The following is a 16,699-nucleotide window of genomic DNA, read 5'->3' as shown; positions in this document are numbered from 1 at the left end:
CAAGTTAACCACCATGGGGAGCTTATACACAGAAAACAGATATGGCATAAATATGAAATAAGCCCGAATGCTGGGATATTCACAAATTCAATCAAAACCAATTTTCTAAGAAAACTGATTGAACCAAGATAAAAAAGACAGAATAACTTTTTAAAAAAATGATTCTGGAAAACACACGGACAGATATTTCAGAATTTTTTAAAAGTCAAGATGCAAAAGAATTGGCTGGCCAGAACTCAAATCAAGATTTGAACTTGCTTTCAAATAAATTTCATGTAGGATCATTTTGGGGTCACTGGCAAATTAACATTTGCGAATATCCTGTTTTGGGGGAGTTGTTACCATTTGCTAATAGTCATGCTTTCCAGTCAAGGAGAGAGGAAATTGGGGAAGATGCCTGTCCAAAGAATACAATCTCGATGACCTTCAAACTGGGAAACTTCCTGCTCTTGACAAGAGAAACACTGGATTAAAATCTTATTCCACGAGGCACCAATACACTAGGATAGATGTACCAGCATTCTTACTGCTGAACTGTAAAAATATCTGAAAGCAAGCTTACTTAATTTTACCCTTTCCCCCACATGGGCATTACCTATGATCGCATCTCTTTTTCGCTGAATTGTTTGAAAAGAAGTTTTAGGTATAATGACAAATCTTTCCCACTAGCCTGTCACCAAGCATTTAAAAAAATAAATAAGGCCAGCTCCCTGCCTAATGGAAGTTCCCGTATCACGATGGACATTAATAATAAGTCCTTAATGTCTGTCTATATTCCAATTTCTTTAATATGCCCTGTTCCCAAATCATGGGTCTGTAGCTTCATTTCTATCACAAAGGCCTTTATTTTCCAATTATTGTCCCTTCCTCTTTGTTTACAAGTTTTGTATTCTCATCACAAGGATGTTACTTTGAAGACAAAGACGCACCTCACCCGAGAGACAGTATTTTTAATTGTCTCTTATGCTTGAGAAACTTGACACTGACTCAGGAAGATTAAATACAAATCAGTGAATTGGAATTAGGGTGTTGGTGAAGAATGGACTGCCAGGAGAACAAACCATCTGTCGTGAAAGAAGTACAGGCAGAATGCTCCTGAAAACAGGATGGCGAGGCTTTGTCTCATGTTGCTTGCACATGTTATCAGGACACACCCGTCCCTGCAGAGAGACATCATGCTTGGTCAAGTAGCGGGGCTGGGGGTCGGCAGTGAAAAAGAGGGAGATCCACAGTTGATGCAATAATAGTCTCAAATATAACAAGTGTGAGGAGGGCACAGGACCGCAGGACCGAGCAGTGTTGCTGTGGTAAACAGGGTTGCTGATTTGGAACTGACTTGACAGCACTTAACAACAATTACCAGATTTTTTCTTACTTAATTTTTTGAGCAGATATTAACCAAAGTTTATGAACTGCATGTTTGTTAGATTTTCCTTATTATTACCACCTGATTTGTAATTGTTTCATCCCTCTTCCCCAGGTGAAATGCAAATATACGGAACAAAATTGCATTTCAATCATTTTTACTGTATAATTCAGTGACACTATTTACAGTTTTCCAGTGATGTGAACATCACTACTCTTTCCAAATGTTTTAATATTTTTTATGACTTTCATACTTGAAGACCTGTCCAATATTCCTATCAAAGTCACACAGCCTCTTTGTGTTTGATTATTGTGTTGCCCTTTAGCCTGGTCCTGGATGTGTTAATTTTCCTGTGAACTAAAAGTTAACTCTGTAGGCATGATTAGATTGCAGTTAAACATTTGTTTTGGCGAGAATGTTCAATAGGCATTCTTATGCAGGAATGCCATCTGGATCACTCCGGTGGGCCACTGCCAGGGATGCTGTTTGATTATTTGATTTAAAGGGGGAACTATCAGATATCAGAATTATAAGACAGATTCTGCGCCCTACTCCAACCCCCCCTCTCCCCTGCAACCCCTTTGCAATTAGTTTTTATTTGATGGAGTGAAATGTTGAACCCATGTAAGAGAAGACTTTAAAAAGCTCATGGAAAAATTCCATTAACTTTTAATTCCATTTTTTTGAAGCTCCTTTGAATAAATGTTCCCTAGAGCCCGGGTGGCATAGTGGTAATGCATTGGGCTGCGATCTGCAAGGTAAGCAGTTCAAAACCACCAACCAGTCTGGGAGAAAGACAAGGCTTTCTACTCCTATGAAAAGTTACTGTCCTGGAAACCCGCAGAGGCACTTCTGCCCTGTCCTATAGGGTTGCTATTAGTTGGAATTGATTTTAGAGCGGTGAGTTGTTATTGAGGACCTTTTCAGGTAATTGATGCCTCTCATGTATTTCACCGGAGGTAATTACAATTTACTTCGACTGTTGAAAAGCAAGAATGTTACTTGGAGGACCAAGGTGCACCTGACCCAAGTCATGGTATTTTCAATCTCTTCATATGCATGTGAAAGTTGGGCACTGATTTAAGAAGACCTACAAAGAATCGATGCATTTGAATCACAGTGCTTGTGAAGAATGTTTAAAGTACCATGGACTGCTAAGAATGCAACCAGTCTATTTTGGAAGGACAGGCAAGGGTGTGCTCTGTGCAAGCAAGGAGGTACAGGCAAGGAGGCAAGGAGAGAGTAGGCCCTGGAGAAAGAGATCATGCTCAGTGGTCCAGAAGGGGGGCAGCAAAGAGCAGACAGGCCCTCCACAGGAAGTGGATTGACCCAGTGGCTGCGGCAATGGGCCCCAGCACGTGTGAGGATGACACTGGCCTGTGCAGGGTTTTCTTCTGCTGTGGAGGGTCACCATGGGTTGGAACCCACTCAATGGCATCGGACAACAGCCCCACCACCATCATTCACTACATTTCTAATTCCTTCTCTCTTAGCTAGGACTCTCTGAAATGAAGACTATTCCTTCACCACGTGAAAAGGGTCTAGAATTTCTCCTTAAAAGGCAGGGAAAGCATTAATATTTTTCATCTAATTACAATCTTTTTTCAGTAAGTTGCGATCATAATTACAAGTATTTCAAAAGATGGCAAATACGGTTCCTTTTTTATTCTCTCTGTGAAAGGCGCGGAGGACACACAATATTTATGCTTCCATCAGCGGCAGCCATGCATATTCTTTATGATACCCAAAGCGCCATGGGGTTGGCTTTGGGACATGCCTGCTTCAGTTTGGGGCACTTCCTTGCTTTTATTATTATCATTATTTTTAACAACAAAATGTCCTAGAAACCCGTGTACTTTCCCTGCACCTGATCTGGAATCAACCACTTCTCTGTGGAGCCCTTGTTTCTTGAGTGAAGAAGACATTAATAAACTAATCCCTGAGTGCTAGAGTGCTAGAGAGCCATCACTTCTAAACCATCTCTGGGAGCAGTTGGGGAACATTTTAGAAAACCACGGAAAATGTTAATACTTCAACTTCAAAGTTAACATTATAGAGTTTTTTTGAGGTTCCCTCCCCCAACCTTAACTTATGTCGAAAAATAAATTGATAGCAACTATTTGCTTTGGAAGCAAGCTTAATGGCATAGTCGTTACATGTTGGCATGCTAACTGCCAGGTCAGCAGTTCAAAACACCAGCTGCTCCTCAGGAGAAAGGTGAAGCTTTCTACTCCTATAAAGAGTTGCAGTCTCGGAAACCCACAGGTGTAGTTTCGACCCCGTCTTATAGGGATGTTATGAATCAGAATGGACTTGGTTGGCAGTCTGTTGGGGTTTTAGGGGGTGGCGGGTGGGAAGGGTCACCTTGGTTGATTTTGGAGTTTGGGTGGTACTTTGGGTTAGGTCTTGGGCTACTTACATCAGTTTAAACTCACCAGCTGCTTGGCAGGAGAAATCTAAGGCTGTCTGCGCTCATAAAGATTCACAGCCTGGAAATCCAATGGAGTAGTTCTACTCTGGCCTACAGCATCACTGAGAGCCAACAGAGACCCTGTGGCAGTGGGTTTGACTTTTCTTAGTATGTGTAGTTAGAATAAGTGCTCAGAACAAATAACCTAATGTTCACATTTTTTTGAGTTTTGATGATTTTAACCCTTCTTTAGTTTTATCTGAGAAGCCCTGGGGGGTTGTGGGTTAGGCATTGTGCTACCAGGGACAAGGCTGGTGATTAAAACTCACCAGCCACTTCGTGGAAGAAAGATTCGGTTGTCTGCTTCCATACAAATCTATTGTTCCAAAAGCCTGATACAGGGTTGCTATGAGTTGGAGTCAACTCAATGTCAGTAGGCTGAGTTTTGCTTTCCGTTTAGTCTTATATGTGAATATCTTCTTACATAATGGAATTCTGCTTTATGAAACCGTGAGTACATTTATTTGTTTGCTTCATGATATGTTACTCTTCTTGGTTGTTCTGTGCCTTCAAGTGAGGTCCCCCGTATAGCAACTCCAGAACACATGGAAATAGTCTGACTATTATGACCTGTCCACAAAATAACCAAGCTGAAGACATTTAGGGTTTCTTTTTGCTCACAGTGAGGATATACAATTATACTCTCAGATAATATGCATTCAGAATTATTCTATTTTTGGTACGTCTATGTTGCCTTTCACATACACATAGCATCATTTGTTTCCTCATTAGACATTTTAGATGATTTCACCCTTTTTCTTTTCAGGAGCATTTGCTGTGCATATTTACAATTTCACTCGTCACAGTCCTTTAATCCTTTGGAAATATTTCTCCTGTTGGGAGAGAGCTGAGGCTGTCTGCCCTGTAGAGATAACTATCTCAGAGGCCTGGGGAGCTGTCTGGCTCTGCCAGCCGGTGCGGTTTCCACGAGTCAGAATTGACTAGGTGGCAGGGGGGTTGATTTTTGGCTTCTACTGACCTTTGGGATGTAAGTGTGGTAATATGGCACCAGCATTATCTTGCTCAAAATTTTAAAAAGATAACCACCAAAGATTATTAAAATACAGTTAAATTAACAAAAAAGCAGTAAAGACACAAGAAGAGAAAACCTTTTATGACTTTTCAAGAGTTTATGTAAAGTGAAATAAAAGGCTTCCACTTAAAGAAATATTATGCAGCCAAAAAACTCAAAAGCTATGGAGGTCAGGGCAAATTAATATATTATCATAATAATATATTACAATAAGTAAAGTTATTAATATATTATCATAATAATATATTACAATAAGTAAAGTTAAATAAGTCGACATAATTTTTTGTGATTATAACAATGAGAAGAATTTCTGAGAACATGGAACTACTTTGAAAAGCACTCAAAATATTAACTGTGCTGGAACTATGTTTATTTTTTTCTCTCAATTTTATGATAAAAGGATTATTTTATTCTTAGAATGAAAACCAAACCCCAAAATAAAATCAAAGTTTATCTAAAACATAATAAGGCAAAAAAGAAAAATGCAGAACTTTACAACTTTAGGACACAGAGAATAGGAAAAAGTTTTATATTGTTTTAAATTTTAATTTAAAAACATTTTTTATTAATCATTTTGTTCAGGGGCTCTTACATATCTTATAACAATCCATCATTCAACTGTATTAAGCACCCTTGTATATATGTTGCCATCATCATTTCCAAAACATTTTCTTTCTACTTGAGCCTTTGGTATCAGCTCCTCTTTTTCCCATCCCTCCTCCTCTCCCCTCCTCATTTATATATGGTTATTGTTATTTTGTGTCTTACACTGTCTGTTGTCTCCCTTCACCCACATTTCTGTTATTTGTCCCCCCTGTGGGGGGCTATATATCCAACCAACCTTGTAATTGGTTCACCACCCCGCCCCCCACAACCCCCACCATCCGTCTCCCATCATGATATCGCTACTCTCACTACTGTTCCTGAGGGGTTTATCTGTCCAGAATTCCATGTGTTAAGAGCTCTTATCTGTACCAATGTGTGTACTGCAGTCTAGCCTGATTTGTAAGGTAGAACTGGGTCATGGTAGTGGGGCAGAGAGGAAGAATTCAGGAACTAGAGGAATGTTGTGTTTTGTCAGTGCTATACTGTACCCTGGTTGAATCATTCCTTCCTTGTAACCCTTTTGTGGGGGGATGTCCTATTGTCTACAGATAGGATTTGGGTCTCTAATCCAGCCTCCCTCTTTCACATCCATATTATTGTTTGTTTGGGTCTTCTAATGCCTGATACTGGATCCCATCAACACCTCATGATCACACAGGTTGGTCTGCTTCTTCCATGTAGGCTTTGATGCTTCTCTGATAGACCCCAGACACTATATCTTTTGATAGCCAGGCACCATTCGCTTTCATCACCACATTTGCTTATGCACCAATTTTTTTCTTCAGCAATTGTGTCATGAAGATGAGTATCAAAGAGTGCCAGGTTATTAGAACAAAGTGTTCTTGTGTTTAGGGAGATTTGAGTCTGCTACCTTAATGCTTAACATATAAATATATGTACATTGGCCTCTATCCCTTTCATTATAAATGAATATATTTACATACATAGATTCCTATAGCTATACCTCTATAAATAGCTTTTGTCTCCTACTTCTTTGCTCTATTTCCTTTCACCTTCCTCCCGTCCCATTATCACGCTCACCACCCTCCAAGAATAGGACATTTTCCTGATGAATTACTACCAGGACTAACTACAGTGTTTTTATCTCAACATCATCAATTAGTTAGGAAGTTATGAAAAATAATGGGAATAGCTTTTAAAAAGTTTACCCATAGAATATTTTCAAAACGAGCCTCAGCATCCTTGCAAGGTCTCACATTGTTTTTAAAATAATCTCATGAATTTTTACTTCAACCAAAAATAGAAACAACAAGATCATATGAAAATTACAGTGTGAGGTCAGGCAGTTTACCAGAGGATGTTGGAAAATGGCATGTGGGAAAATGTGACTATATTATACATACCAACTGTTTCAATTTTTGTTTGTTTCTTTTTCTCCAAGTTTCCTTAGAATAAATTGCAAAGGGACTTTGTGTCAATATGGCCGACCAAGTGGGAAATTCCTTCTCATACTCTAAACACATGGAATTACTGCGTAAAACTTAACTGTATAGTCAAGTTGAACACAAGACAAAAAAATCCCCAAGTCACAGAAACAGCAGTCAAAAATCGCACAGGATAGCAAAGTTTATTCTTCAGTTTGGGGACTGGGGTTTTAAAGTCCTAAGAAGGAGGAACTCGGGATTGGGGTGTTAGAGTGCTGAAACTGAGCTTCCTGCATGTGGTCAGAGGCCTTCGATATTGAAATCAGAACTGTGAAAACTCAACTCCTAACCCTGGAAGGTCTCTGGGTGATAGAAAAGGCTCAGGTTCTCAGCTGTTAACTGAATGGCTGATTGTTTGAGGCTCACCAGAGGTGCCTAGAGGGGAAACCTGCCTATTAACATCCCCAAAATTAGTCATTGAAAAATCCTATGAAGTGCAGTCCTACATTAACACACATGGGGTTGTCATATGTCAGGGTCAACTGGATGTTAATGGGGTTTTTTTGTTTGTTTTTAATATGGAGAATGAGACAAGGGAGCTAATGATTCATGGGATTCATTGAAGGAAAGTGAGCCACAAGGAATCAGAAATATAAATCAGCACCAGACGCCGTTTCTAAGTTCACACTGTCCCAGTGAGTCGGGTACTCGGTGCAGGTAAACTGAAGACGGGCATTCCCAAATTGATAAAACCTACCACGTCCCAGCAGAGGCATAGCCTCATAAACTCTTTGAATTCTTCCACGGCCCAGGGCACAAATGACTCCTATAGACACATAGCTTTCACTAAACATCACTCAAAGTTCCAACTATCAAACCACTCAAGTAAAAAAAAATTGGGTTTTGTTTGGTTTGCTTTTTTAAAGCAGTGAAAACGAGGAAGGCCCTTAATGAGAGGCTACCACCATGGGTTCAGGCATAGGCACAAAGGGGAGGATGAGGCAGAACTGGGTGACTCTCTTCTGTGCCTAGGGTCACTATGGGATAGAGCCAACTCGGCACCTAACAACAGGAGGTAAAGGCTGTGTTTGACCAACTCTGTACAGTTCAGATTATCCTGGGCAACTGAGATCTAAAGAAACTGAGTTAAAGGGAAAGAGTGCTTCTAGATATATGTGTGTGTCTAGATCAAAGTGAAAAACAATCCAGAAGATTGGAACAGAAGTATATTGATAGTTCGTGCCCTGGTGCAGAATACAGCTGGCTCAGAATGGGTGTATTTTCTGTCAGGCAACAGAGTAGAATGCATATTTTTATTTTGGGCAGATTTGTCTAAATAATTATGCTTGCTGGAAAATGATATTACACTTAAACTTAATCATTGGAACAAAGAGCAACTAAAAATGTGGGTACAAGTCGGTGATTGAGGCAAAGTAGATAATTCTCTCCACAGGATGCTTGTGTTTTACCATACATGACCTCAGGCAGCTTGCTTAACCTCTCAGAATTTTGATCTTTTCATAATCAAATAGGAATGTTAATTCCAGTTTCACCAGATTGTGGCTGAAAATTTTAAATACGATCTCAGATATTAAACACTTAGTAGATGGTGTTGCTTATTAATCAATTGTGTATGTTTCTAAAAGTAAAAAATGATTTGCAGCTGCAAATATCTAGAATATTATCTACTAAATAGCTTTTTTTCTTTGCTCATCTAGGATTGGAGTCAATTCAATTACGGCAATGGCTGGATCTCTCATTTTGAACTATTTTCTAGTGGAATGTAGCATTCATTAGAGGTTACTGGATAGAAGGCAGGAAGAGGGTTGCTAAGCCTGCAGGAAAGGAAAGAAAAGGGGTGATGGACAAAGCAGGCAAAAGCTAAGGTGATCCAAACACTGAAGAAATACAAGAGGAAAGACGTAAGGATCAAGCGATTTACAAAACACAGTTTTAAATATGTAACTGCACCTACACTTTTAAGTTGAAAACCAAGTGCACCTGGAACACCTTTGATGTGTAAGCATCTCTATACACTGATATCATCCACATCACTACCCACGGAGAAAATGGACTCTTAATACCCTCAAAAACAGCCACATCCCTGTGATCCCCTCCCCACCACCCAGTTCCATCCCCATGTTTTCATCTACATCCTCTCCTCGGTTCACCTCTTCTGAATGTCACAATTCCCCAGCAGAGCTCCTAGTTTATATTGCCTTTGAGCCTTGAAATGTATTTCAAGGTAAAATTTGTGGGGCACCCTCACAAGCATCTAGAGATTAAAATCTTAAAAAGGTATGTTAGAAGTTATATATTCAAACTTTCCAAGACTTTTATAGACTGCTAGTTGCAACATTAGGTACAGCAGCTACTTGGTGCTCCGCAGTGGTAAACTCACCACACTAATGCCAATTCCTCTGCAGCCAGAGTTTTTGCCTTATATTTTCAAAATTTCTCTTAATAAAGAGGTGGGTCTATTTCTCCACCTTCTGAATAAACAAGAGCCATGTGGTTTACTATGAGCAATAGGATGCTAGCACATATCCCCCAAGCAGAGGTTGGGAAAAGCACTTGTGCTTTTCAACTTTCACTCTTGTTCCTCTGCCCTGAGAACATGCTTGGTCTGGTCTAATAGAAGATGGGACACACGGAGAGCAAAATGACCCAATCCCAGACATCATCCTAGATCAATCAGCAGCCACCTGATGCCCAAAGATATAAGGCCAACCAAGATCAGTAGAGTCATCTAACTGAACCATACCAACCACAAATGTATGAACAAGCTCAGCTGAATCAGGCTCTGTCCTGATCAACTAAACCCTGTTGAACAGAATAAATGTTTATTATTTTAAACCAGTAAAGTTTTGTGGCTGTCATGCAATATTATCATAGCATTTCCCTACGATGTCCACATTTTCTCAGAGACGTTCCTCAAGTTCTGTGGCTTAGACATGTCATCTCTTGTTTTCCATGTTCCAAGAGCCAAATTATTTTTGCCTTATGTGAGGCGGCTTCAAAAAAAGTCATGGAAAAATTCCATTATCTTTTAATCCCATGTTTCCTTAAACTTTTTGAAGCTCTCTCCTATGTATTCTCTGGTTACCCAGCACCTCGGTGCAATTAATATTACAATGCAAGGCAATCTTTATGCTACTCTACAGTACTTAATTTCAGCAAAGGCTTAGGTTCTAGGTCTTGAAACTGTTTTGTGAGCACTGGGGCACTTTCCCCTTTGTGGAACCTACTAAAAGGTCTAGGAAGTTTTCTATTTTGAAATAAGCCTTTTCTATGAGAAGACTCAGCTCAGTTCTAGTCCAGCTGGGAATAAACTTGATTGTGAATGAGAAAAACAACTTTCATCCCATTAAAAGGATTTATCATGATCTTCAGATACCTTGTCAAACAGAAAGTTACTGCTGTATGTGACATACCAAAGAAGGCCTAGATGGCTGAAGACCTATTTAATGAAACTCAAGTGATGTGCTTTACAATCTTGAGTGAATAAGCATCCAGCCCATAATTCACCTAATTCTTTCACTCTTCTCTTTTGAGGAGGACATTGGAAACCTACCAGGTAATTGGTTTGAGGAAGAACTGAGGCCTGAACACCAGATTGTTGCCTCCTAATTCAAGGCCGTCGCCACCCTTCCAGGTCATCTTTTCATTGGGAAAACACAGGGCTTGTGAGGATCTCTGCCCCCTAATGTTCTGCATGTTAAGAGGAGAAAAACCAAATACTGTGCGCTATCCTTCCCTTGCGCGTCTAGGCTTCCAAAAGAGGGGGGAAATGGCCTTCCCTGAAAAACGATGCTGAGGAAGTGTTGATGGCACAAGGTCTTCGGACATGCTGTCCACCTAATAAGGGAGTAAACGTCCATGGAAAACGAGAACTGACGATCTCTTAGCCTGCTCACAGGTTTTCTCTCGGTGACTGTCACGCATGGAGGATGCTGAGTTTCCATCCCCGTTATAATGGTTCTGTTTAAGATATGTTTATTTGGTCAGCTGGCTGCCTTCCTGTTGGCTATTAAGTGCAGTCTAATTGAATTAGATGGTTTCTGTAGAGAGTCAGATCCTTCAAGATAGAACAAGCAAATGAAAAATAGAACAAAGAAAAATACTAGTTTAAAGAAAAAGGAAGGACAATATCTTAGCAAGTTAAAGAAAAATGTGATAGGGCTTTAAAATTTTTCTGGAAGGATGGAATTAATAGATGATGGAATTTTTCCACACCTTTAAAAAAAAGCTTTTCATTGTAAATTTGGGTGAAAATGCACAGAGCAGATTAGCTTTTCCATTCAACAATTCATGCACATTTTGTTTACTGACTGTAAACCTCACAATGTGAAATCACTTCTCCATCTTCCCTGTGTTTCCTGGTTCCATTCCACCTTCTTTCCTAACCTTTCTGAACGTTGTCCTTGCAGAAAGGGTGTCCTTTTCCTAAGGTGGGTGTACCATCCTAGTGCTATTATCCCCCTAATAGACGTGTCTGTTGCTGGGCTGGAAATTGAGCCGTGGGGAGAGTTCCTTTCCAGGTGAAAGGGTGACGAAGGCCCTCGTCTTGGAAATTCCACTTCCAAGAACCACAGTAAACCCAAGGGCTCAAGTAGAAAGCAAATGTTTTGAGAACGACGATGGCAACAAATGTACAAATGTGCCTGACACAATGGATGCATGTAAGGATTGTGATAAGCGTTGTACAAGCCCCCAATAAAATGATTTAAAAAAAAGAGCCATAGTAATTATAATTATAGTAATAATTACAATTTATCAAGCATGCAGACAATGGCAGGTTAACTGAAACATTTCAATACATGAATATTTATTTCAGACTCTCTGAGCTCAAATGTTCTGAAGCTCAGGAAACAGGATAATATGAATTAAGTCAGGTATAAGGCAACTGACGTGTGTGTGTGTGTGTGTGTGTGTGTGTGTGTGTGTGTGGTGGGATGTGGCCAACTGGAATTATATTTATTGTTTAAAATATTAAATTTTTTCATTTAGGGAGATAGGGGCTCAATTTAATGTGTAAGGCACTAGTTTGTGGCTCCTGGCTTGGCGAAGCTCTAGTATGGGAGGGAACAATGACAGCAATCTATGCTCCCTAGAGTTCAGCTAAGAAAGACAACAGCGGATGAATCTCATTTACTCAAGTACATAGGAGAATCAATAAAATCATGAAATAAAGAAATAAAGGCTGTTCAAAGGCTAATTATTTTTAGATGCAGTCTGTTTTCTTTTCCATCAAGTCTAATGCCATCAGCAAGGAAGAATGAAAGCATACACAATGAATTCAGTTCTTACAATGAAGCACATTAGAAGCGAATGATGTTTCCAGCTCTTATCTGTACTGTGTACATGTGCTGGTCTAGCCAGATTTGTAAGGTAGAAATGGGGTCATGATAGTGGGCGGGGTGGGGGAGGGGAGAACATTAAAGAACTAGAAGAAAGTTGTATGTTTCATTGGTGCTACACTGCACCCTAACTGGCTCATCCCCTCCCTGTGACCCTTCTGTAAGGGGACAGATAAATCCCTCAGGACCAATATTGAGAGTAGCCATACCAGGAGGGTAAGGGGAAGGTGGGGGAGAAAGGGGGAACCGATCACAATGGTCTACCTATAACCCCCTCTCAGGGGGATGGACAACAGAAAAGTGGTTAAAGGGAGACATTTACCCTTTGTAAGACATAAAAAAAAAAAAGATAAATTATCAAGGGTTCATGAAGGGAGGGAGGGGAAAAATGAGAAGCTGATACCAAGGGTTCAAGTAGAAAGAAAATGTTTGGAAAATGTACAAATATGCTTGACACAATGGATGGATAGATGGATTGTGATAAGAGTTGTATGAGCCTCCAATAAAATGATGCTTTAAAAAAAGAAAATAATGACGCAAAAACAAACAAGAAAACAAACAAACAAAACCCAGCAGCAGCAAATGATGCCCAGATGATGCAGACAGCCGTCTCCGGTCATGCTCCGGTCCTAGGGACACAGCTTCCTCCAGGAAGTCTTGGTTGACATGGGTGTGAAATGCCAGACATTTTCTCCAAAGGCTTGTTCTCATGGAAGCACTGCCTTAGCCTGGGTCTCTGCTCAGATCGGAGCCACTTTGTTCATTTGCACTTTTATCCAAACTCCTCTTTCAGATGAACCAAGTATTGCTCATTACCCAACTTGCGCCCTATCACTAATAGTCTTCTCATCACTCAAAGTTTGTACACCACACTTAATTAATAAAACAAGAGACAGGCTGTATTAAATGTCCTAGAATGAACTCAGCTCTGTCCCCTGGGATTGGCCTTCTCCTGATCACCTAAAATTAGTTTGGGTCTTTCTTTTTATAAATGTATATTTCGAGTGGTTAGCTGCCATCGGGTTTTATCAGCATAATTGATTTTGATGCTTAGGGAGTACGTATGTCCTAATTATATAGTCACTCTTTCTAACCATGGTGTTTACGCCTACTGCTGAAAATGTTGTGTGTGGTTTTAGCTTGGTCATTTACAACGTGATTTGAAAGGAAGCTAGACATCTGTTCTTCAGACCCATTGAAGTTTTGAAGAGCCTGTCATGCCTGAATTCTCCACCCAAGGTGAAGATGAAAATTAGGGTCGCATCTCTAAGGGAGATCAAAGTGACACAGGACCAGGCTGAGACAGAAATAAATGACATGGGGCTCTGTGGGAACTGTGGGAGTGCAGAGGGTGTATCTTGGTTACAAAAGTTCCCGTGCAATCGTTGCCATGTGGGAATGTATACCCAAAGCTGCTAAAGCATCTGATTTTGTCAAAAGAAGCAAGAGATCTGAATTTTCACATTAAATCTTCTGGCTTTCCAGCGTTGGCTCTAAATTTAAAAATATTGTGCTGGTCAGTTAGCTACTTCTGGGGATATATGGGTAATGTATTCCCATTGGGATTCTCTTTGGACTTGATAAATCACTGCCCCAGAGTTGGCTGAAGCTCCACCCTCAGGGGCTGACCAACAGCCCCACTTTCCCTCTTGACTGGAGATATCCATTGCATTGTTCAGGTGTCCTGCGTCCTTACCAAATAACCACCCACTGGACTTTCCTGACATTTTGTATACGTTTGGGTCCGATTCAAGACAGTCTTTGGAAGGCCCTTATTTGGGATTGGGGATGTTTCCTTATTTTCCTATTACCTTATTTATCAAATAAATGCAGTGATCTAAGTGTGATAAACTCACTGAATCTGGAACAGAAACTCTAATAAAACTAATCACAAAGTCCTTTTCTTTTTTAAAATAATTTTATCGGTGGCTCGTACAGCCCTTATCACAATCCATCCATCCATCCATTGTGTCAAGCACATTTGTACATAGGTTGCCATCATCATTTTCAAAACATGTTCTTTCTACTTGAGCCCTTGGTATCAGCTCCTCTTTCCCGCCCCCTATCCTCCCTCATGAACCCTTGATAATTTACAAATTATTTTTTTCATGCCTTATACTGACCGCTGTCTCCTTTTACCCACTTTTCTGTTGTCTGTCCCCTAGGGAAGGGGTTATAGGTAGACCATTGTGATCGGTTCCTCCTTTCTCCCCCCACCTTCCTACTACCCTCCTGGTATCGCTACTCTCATTATTGGTCCTTAGGGGTGTTTTTTGTCCTTAGGCGTTTATCTGTCCTGGATTCCCTGTGTTTCCAGCTCTTATCTGTGTACATGCTCTGGTCTATTCAGATTTGCAAGGTAGAATTGAGGTCATGATAGTGGGGGGGAGGGGGGCGGAGCATTAAAGAATTAGAGGAAAGTTGTATGTTTCATCAGTGCTATACTGCACCCTGACTGGCTCGTCTCTTCCTTGTGACCCTTCTGTAAAGGGATGTCCAATTGTTTACAGATGGCCATGCCCCTCCCTCATTCACATTTGGTATGGTTTTGTTCTGGGTCTGTGATGCCTGATACCTGATCCCACTGACATCTCATGATCACACAGGTTGGGGCGCTTCTTCCCTGTTGCTTCTCAGCTAGATGGCTGCCTTTTTAAAAAAAAATCTTCAAGCCTTAGACACTATATCCACAAAGTGTCTTTGTATAGAAATGTCATTGGTACGACTTCTAGACCAGGTGATACTGAGGATCCAGGTCTTCAAGAGATCTGCAGAGGTGACTACGGGTAATGGGGTCCTCGTTACCACAGTCATTGCCACAAAATAATTCCTGGAGCTGTTGCTACCATTCACACGTGGGGTTTGGAATGATCTAGGGACACCAGTCTTTTTTTTCCTACTCAGAAAGTTCTGCTGAAACCTGTCCACTAAGGATGACCCTGGTGGTGTTTGGAAAACTGGTAACATAGCTTCCAGTGTCATAGCAACCTTCTTCAAACCACCACAGTACCACAAACTAGCAGACAAGTGGTAGAGAAAATGACCGGGTACCTATAACATTTGTATTTACCTTTCCACGTGTCTGCCGTGTCTGGGTGGCAGCTTCTCACCTGGGGACAGCATTTCCAAGCTTTCTTGATGATACTTTCATTCAAGAGGGGCCAGCTGATGAGTTTTTACCAATGTAATATATATACAGAAAGAAAGGAAGCTACTTCTAGGGCAGGGCTAATAAATAGAGGCCTCTCTAAAATGCCTTTCCATTTTCCGGAAGGTCCTAGGGGCTGTAGAAGCATGTTAAGGGAAGGGCTGCATGGCAGGAGGCCCCAGAAAAAGGAGGGGAAATAGCAGGAGCTTGGGGCTGATCTGGTTGGATGCTATCCTGATTGGTAAACTGTCTCTATCTCCTGAACGGCTCTGTTACTTCCAAGTTCATCCTGAAGATGAACTATGACCCTTTCCTTCCCTAAGGAGCTCCACAGTCATGAATATGGCCTATGAGTTGTGTGTGGCCATTGCAATGAATTATTGAAACTAGCAGAGAAGTCAAGAGTGCTGGGAGAGGGATGGATGGTGTCAGATTTGGTCAAATAAATAAGAGTTACAGATTAGAGGTATGCTTGACCTTCATCCCATATGAATCAGCTTTGGCCTGTCCATTACTCTCCTTGTCTGTGGATCTCTGACATAATGCAATTACACGCTTTCTCCATATATAATTGGTAGTGCTTGATTTACACTGACGTTAGAGGGATCAAAAATATATAGTTAGGTTATTATGACCCTTCTCTTTATGATTCATCTTCATTAGCCAATTTTAGCACCACAGGGATGGCCCTTTAAAGTTGCTAAGGGATTTTTGCTTATTCAGAATTTAAGGCAGAACTAGCTAATAAACCTCATTATCAACCCTGGGTATTTTACAGCTATTTCTAAGAGAGAAAGAGTTAGTGTTCTGCAACCTAGCGGCTTAATTACTATCAATTTTTACCCTTTTCTCTACCTTTCTTCCGTTGTTCCCATTGGACTGAAATGTATACAGAGCATATAGTATATGCTGTCAGTGAAGCTGGGAGCAGCCCTGGTGCCATAGTGGCTATGCGTCGGGCTGCGATCCATGAGGCGAGCAGTTTGAAACCACCAGCTGCTCACAGCAGACAGACAGACGAGGCTTTCTACTCCCGTCAACAGTTACAGGCTCCAAAAGTCACACAGGTGATTGTAGCTTGTCCTATGGGGTCCCTGTGAGTCAACATTGTCTCGATGGCAGTGAGTTTGTTTGCTTTTATACATGAAATTACTCTTGTAAAGCCATGGATGTGTGAATTTCAACTCAGGAGTACTGAAAATTAATTTCAAAACCTATTTCTTTTCCATCTGCTTGATAACAAGCAGGGCTGGTCAGTTCAATCTTCCTTTTTGCTTCCAATCACATCATTATTTAATGGCATCTATAACACTAGGGCATTCCTTGACATC

General features: G+C 40.7%; 1 protein-coding gene and 1 long non-coding RNA gene across 4 annotated transcripts in view; one reads left to right on the top strand and one right to left on the bottom strand.

The window, feature by feature from the left end:
* Positions 1–16,699, bottom strand: part of PLCB1 (phospholipase C beta 1) — an 842,442-nt gene that overhangs the window by 8,427 nt on the left and 817,316 nt on the right. The window lies entirely within an intron of this gene.
* LOC123522279 overlaps positions 1–16,699 on the top strand; it is a 36,023-nt gene that overhangs the window by 10,928 nt on the left and 8,396 nt on the right. Inside the window, exon 3 of one of the 3 annotated variants that reach the window (XR_006680553.1) lies at positions 10,416–10,976. The exons of 1 other annotated variant lie outside the window; for it this stretch is intronic. This is a non-coding gene — a long non-coding RNA (uncharacterized LOC123522279). Of the gene's footprint in view, positions 1–8,578; positions 9,136–10,415; positions 10,977–16,699 lie in introns of those variants that run through there. One more of the 3 variants, XR_006680552.1, reaches the window with a different exon arrangement.

The sequence above is a fragment of the Echinops telfairi genome, unplaced genomic scaffold, assembly GCF_000313985.2.
Source record: "Echinops telfairi isolate 266 unplaced genomic scaffold, ASM31398v2 ScPeMD7_5592;HRSCAF=6446, whole genome shotgun sequence".
Lineage (NCBI taxonomy): Eukaryota > Metazoa > Chordata > Mammalia > Afrosoricida > Tenrecidae > Echinops > Echinops telfairi.
Note: the sequence above shows the minus strand (reverse complement) of the source record. Positions and strands in the feature narration are given on the sequence as shown.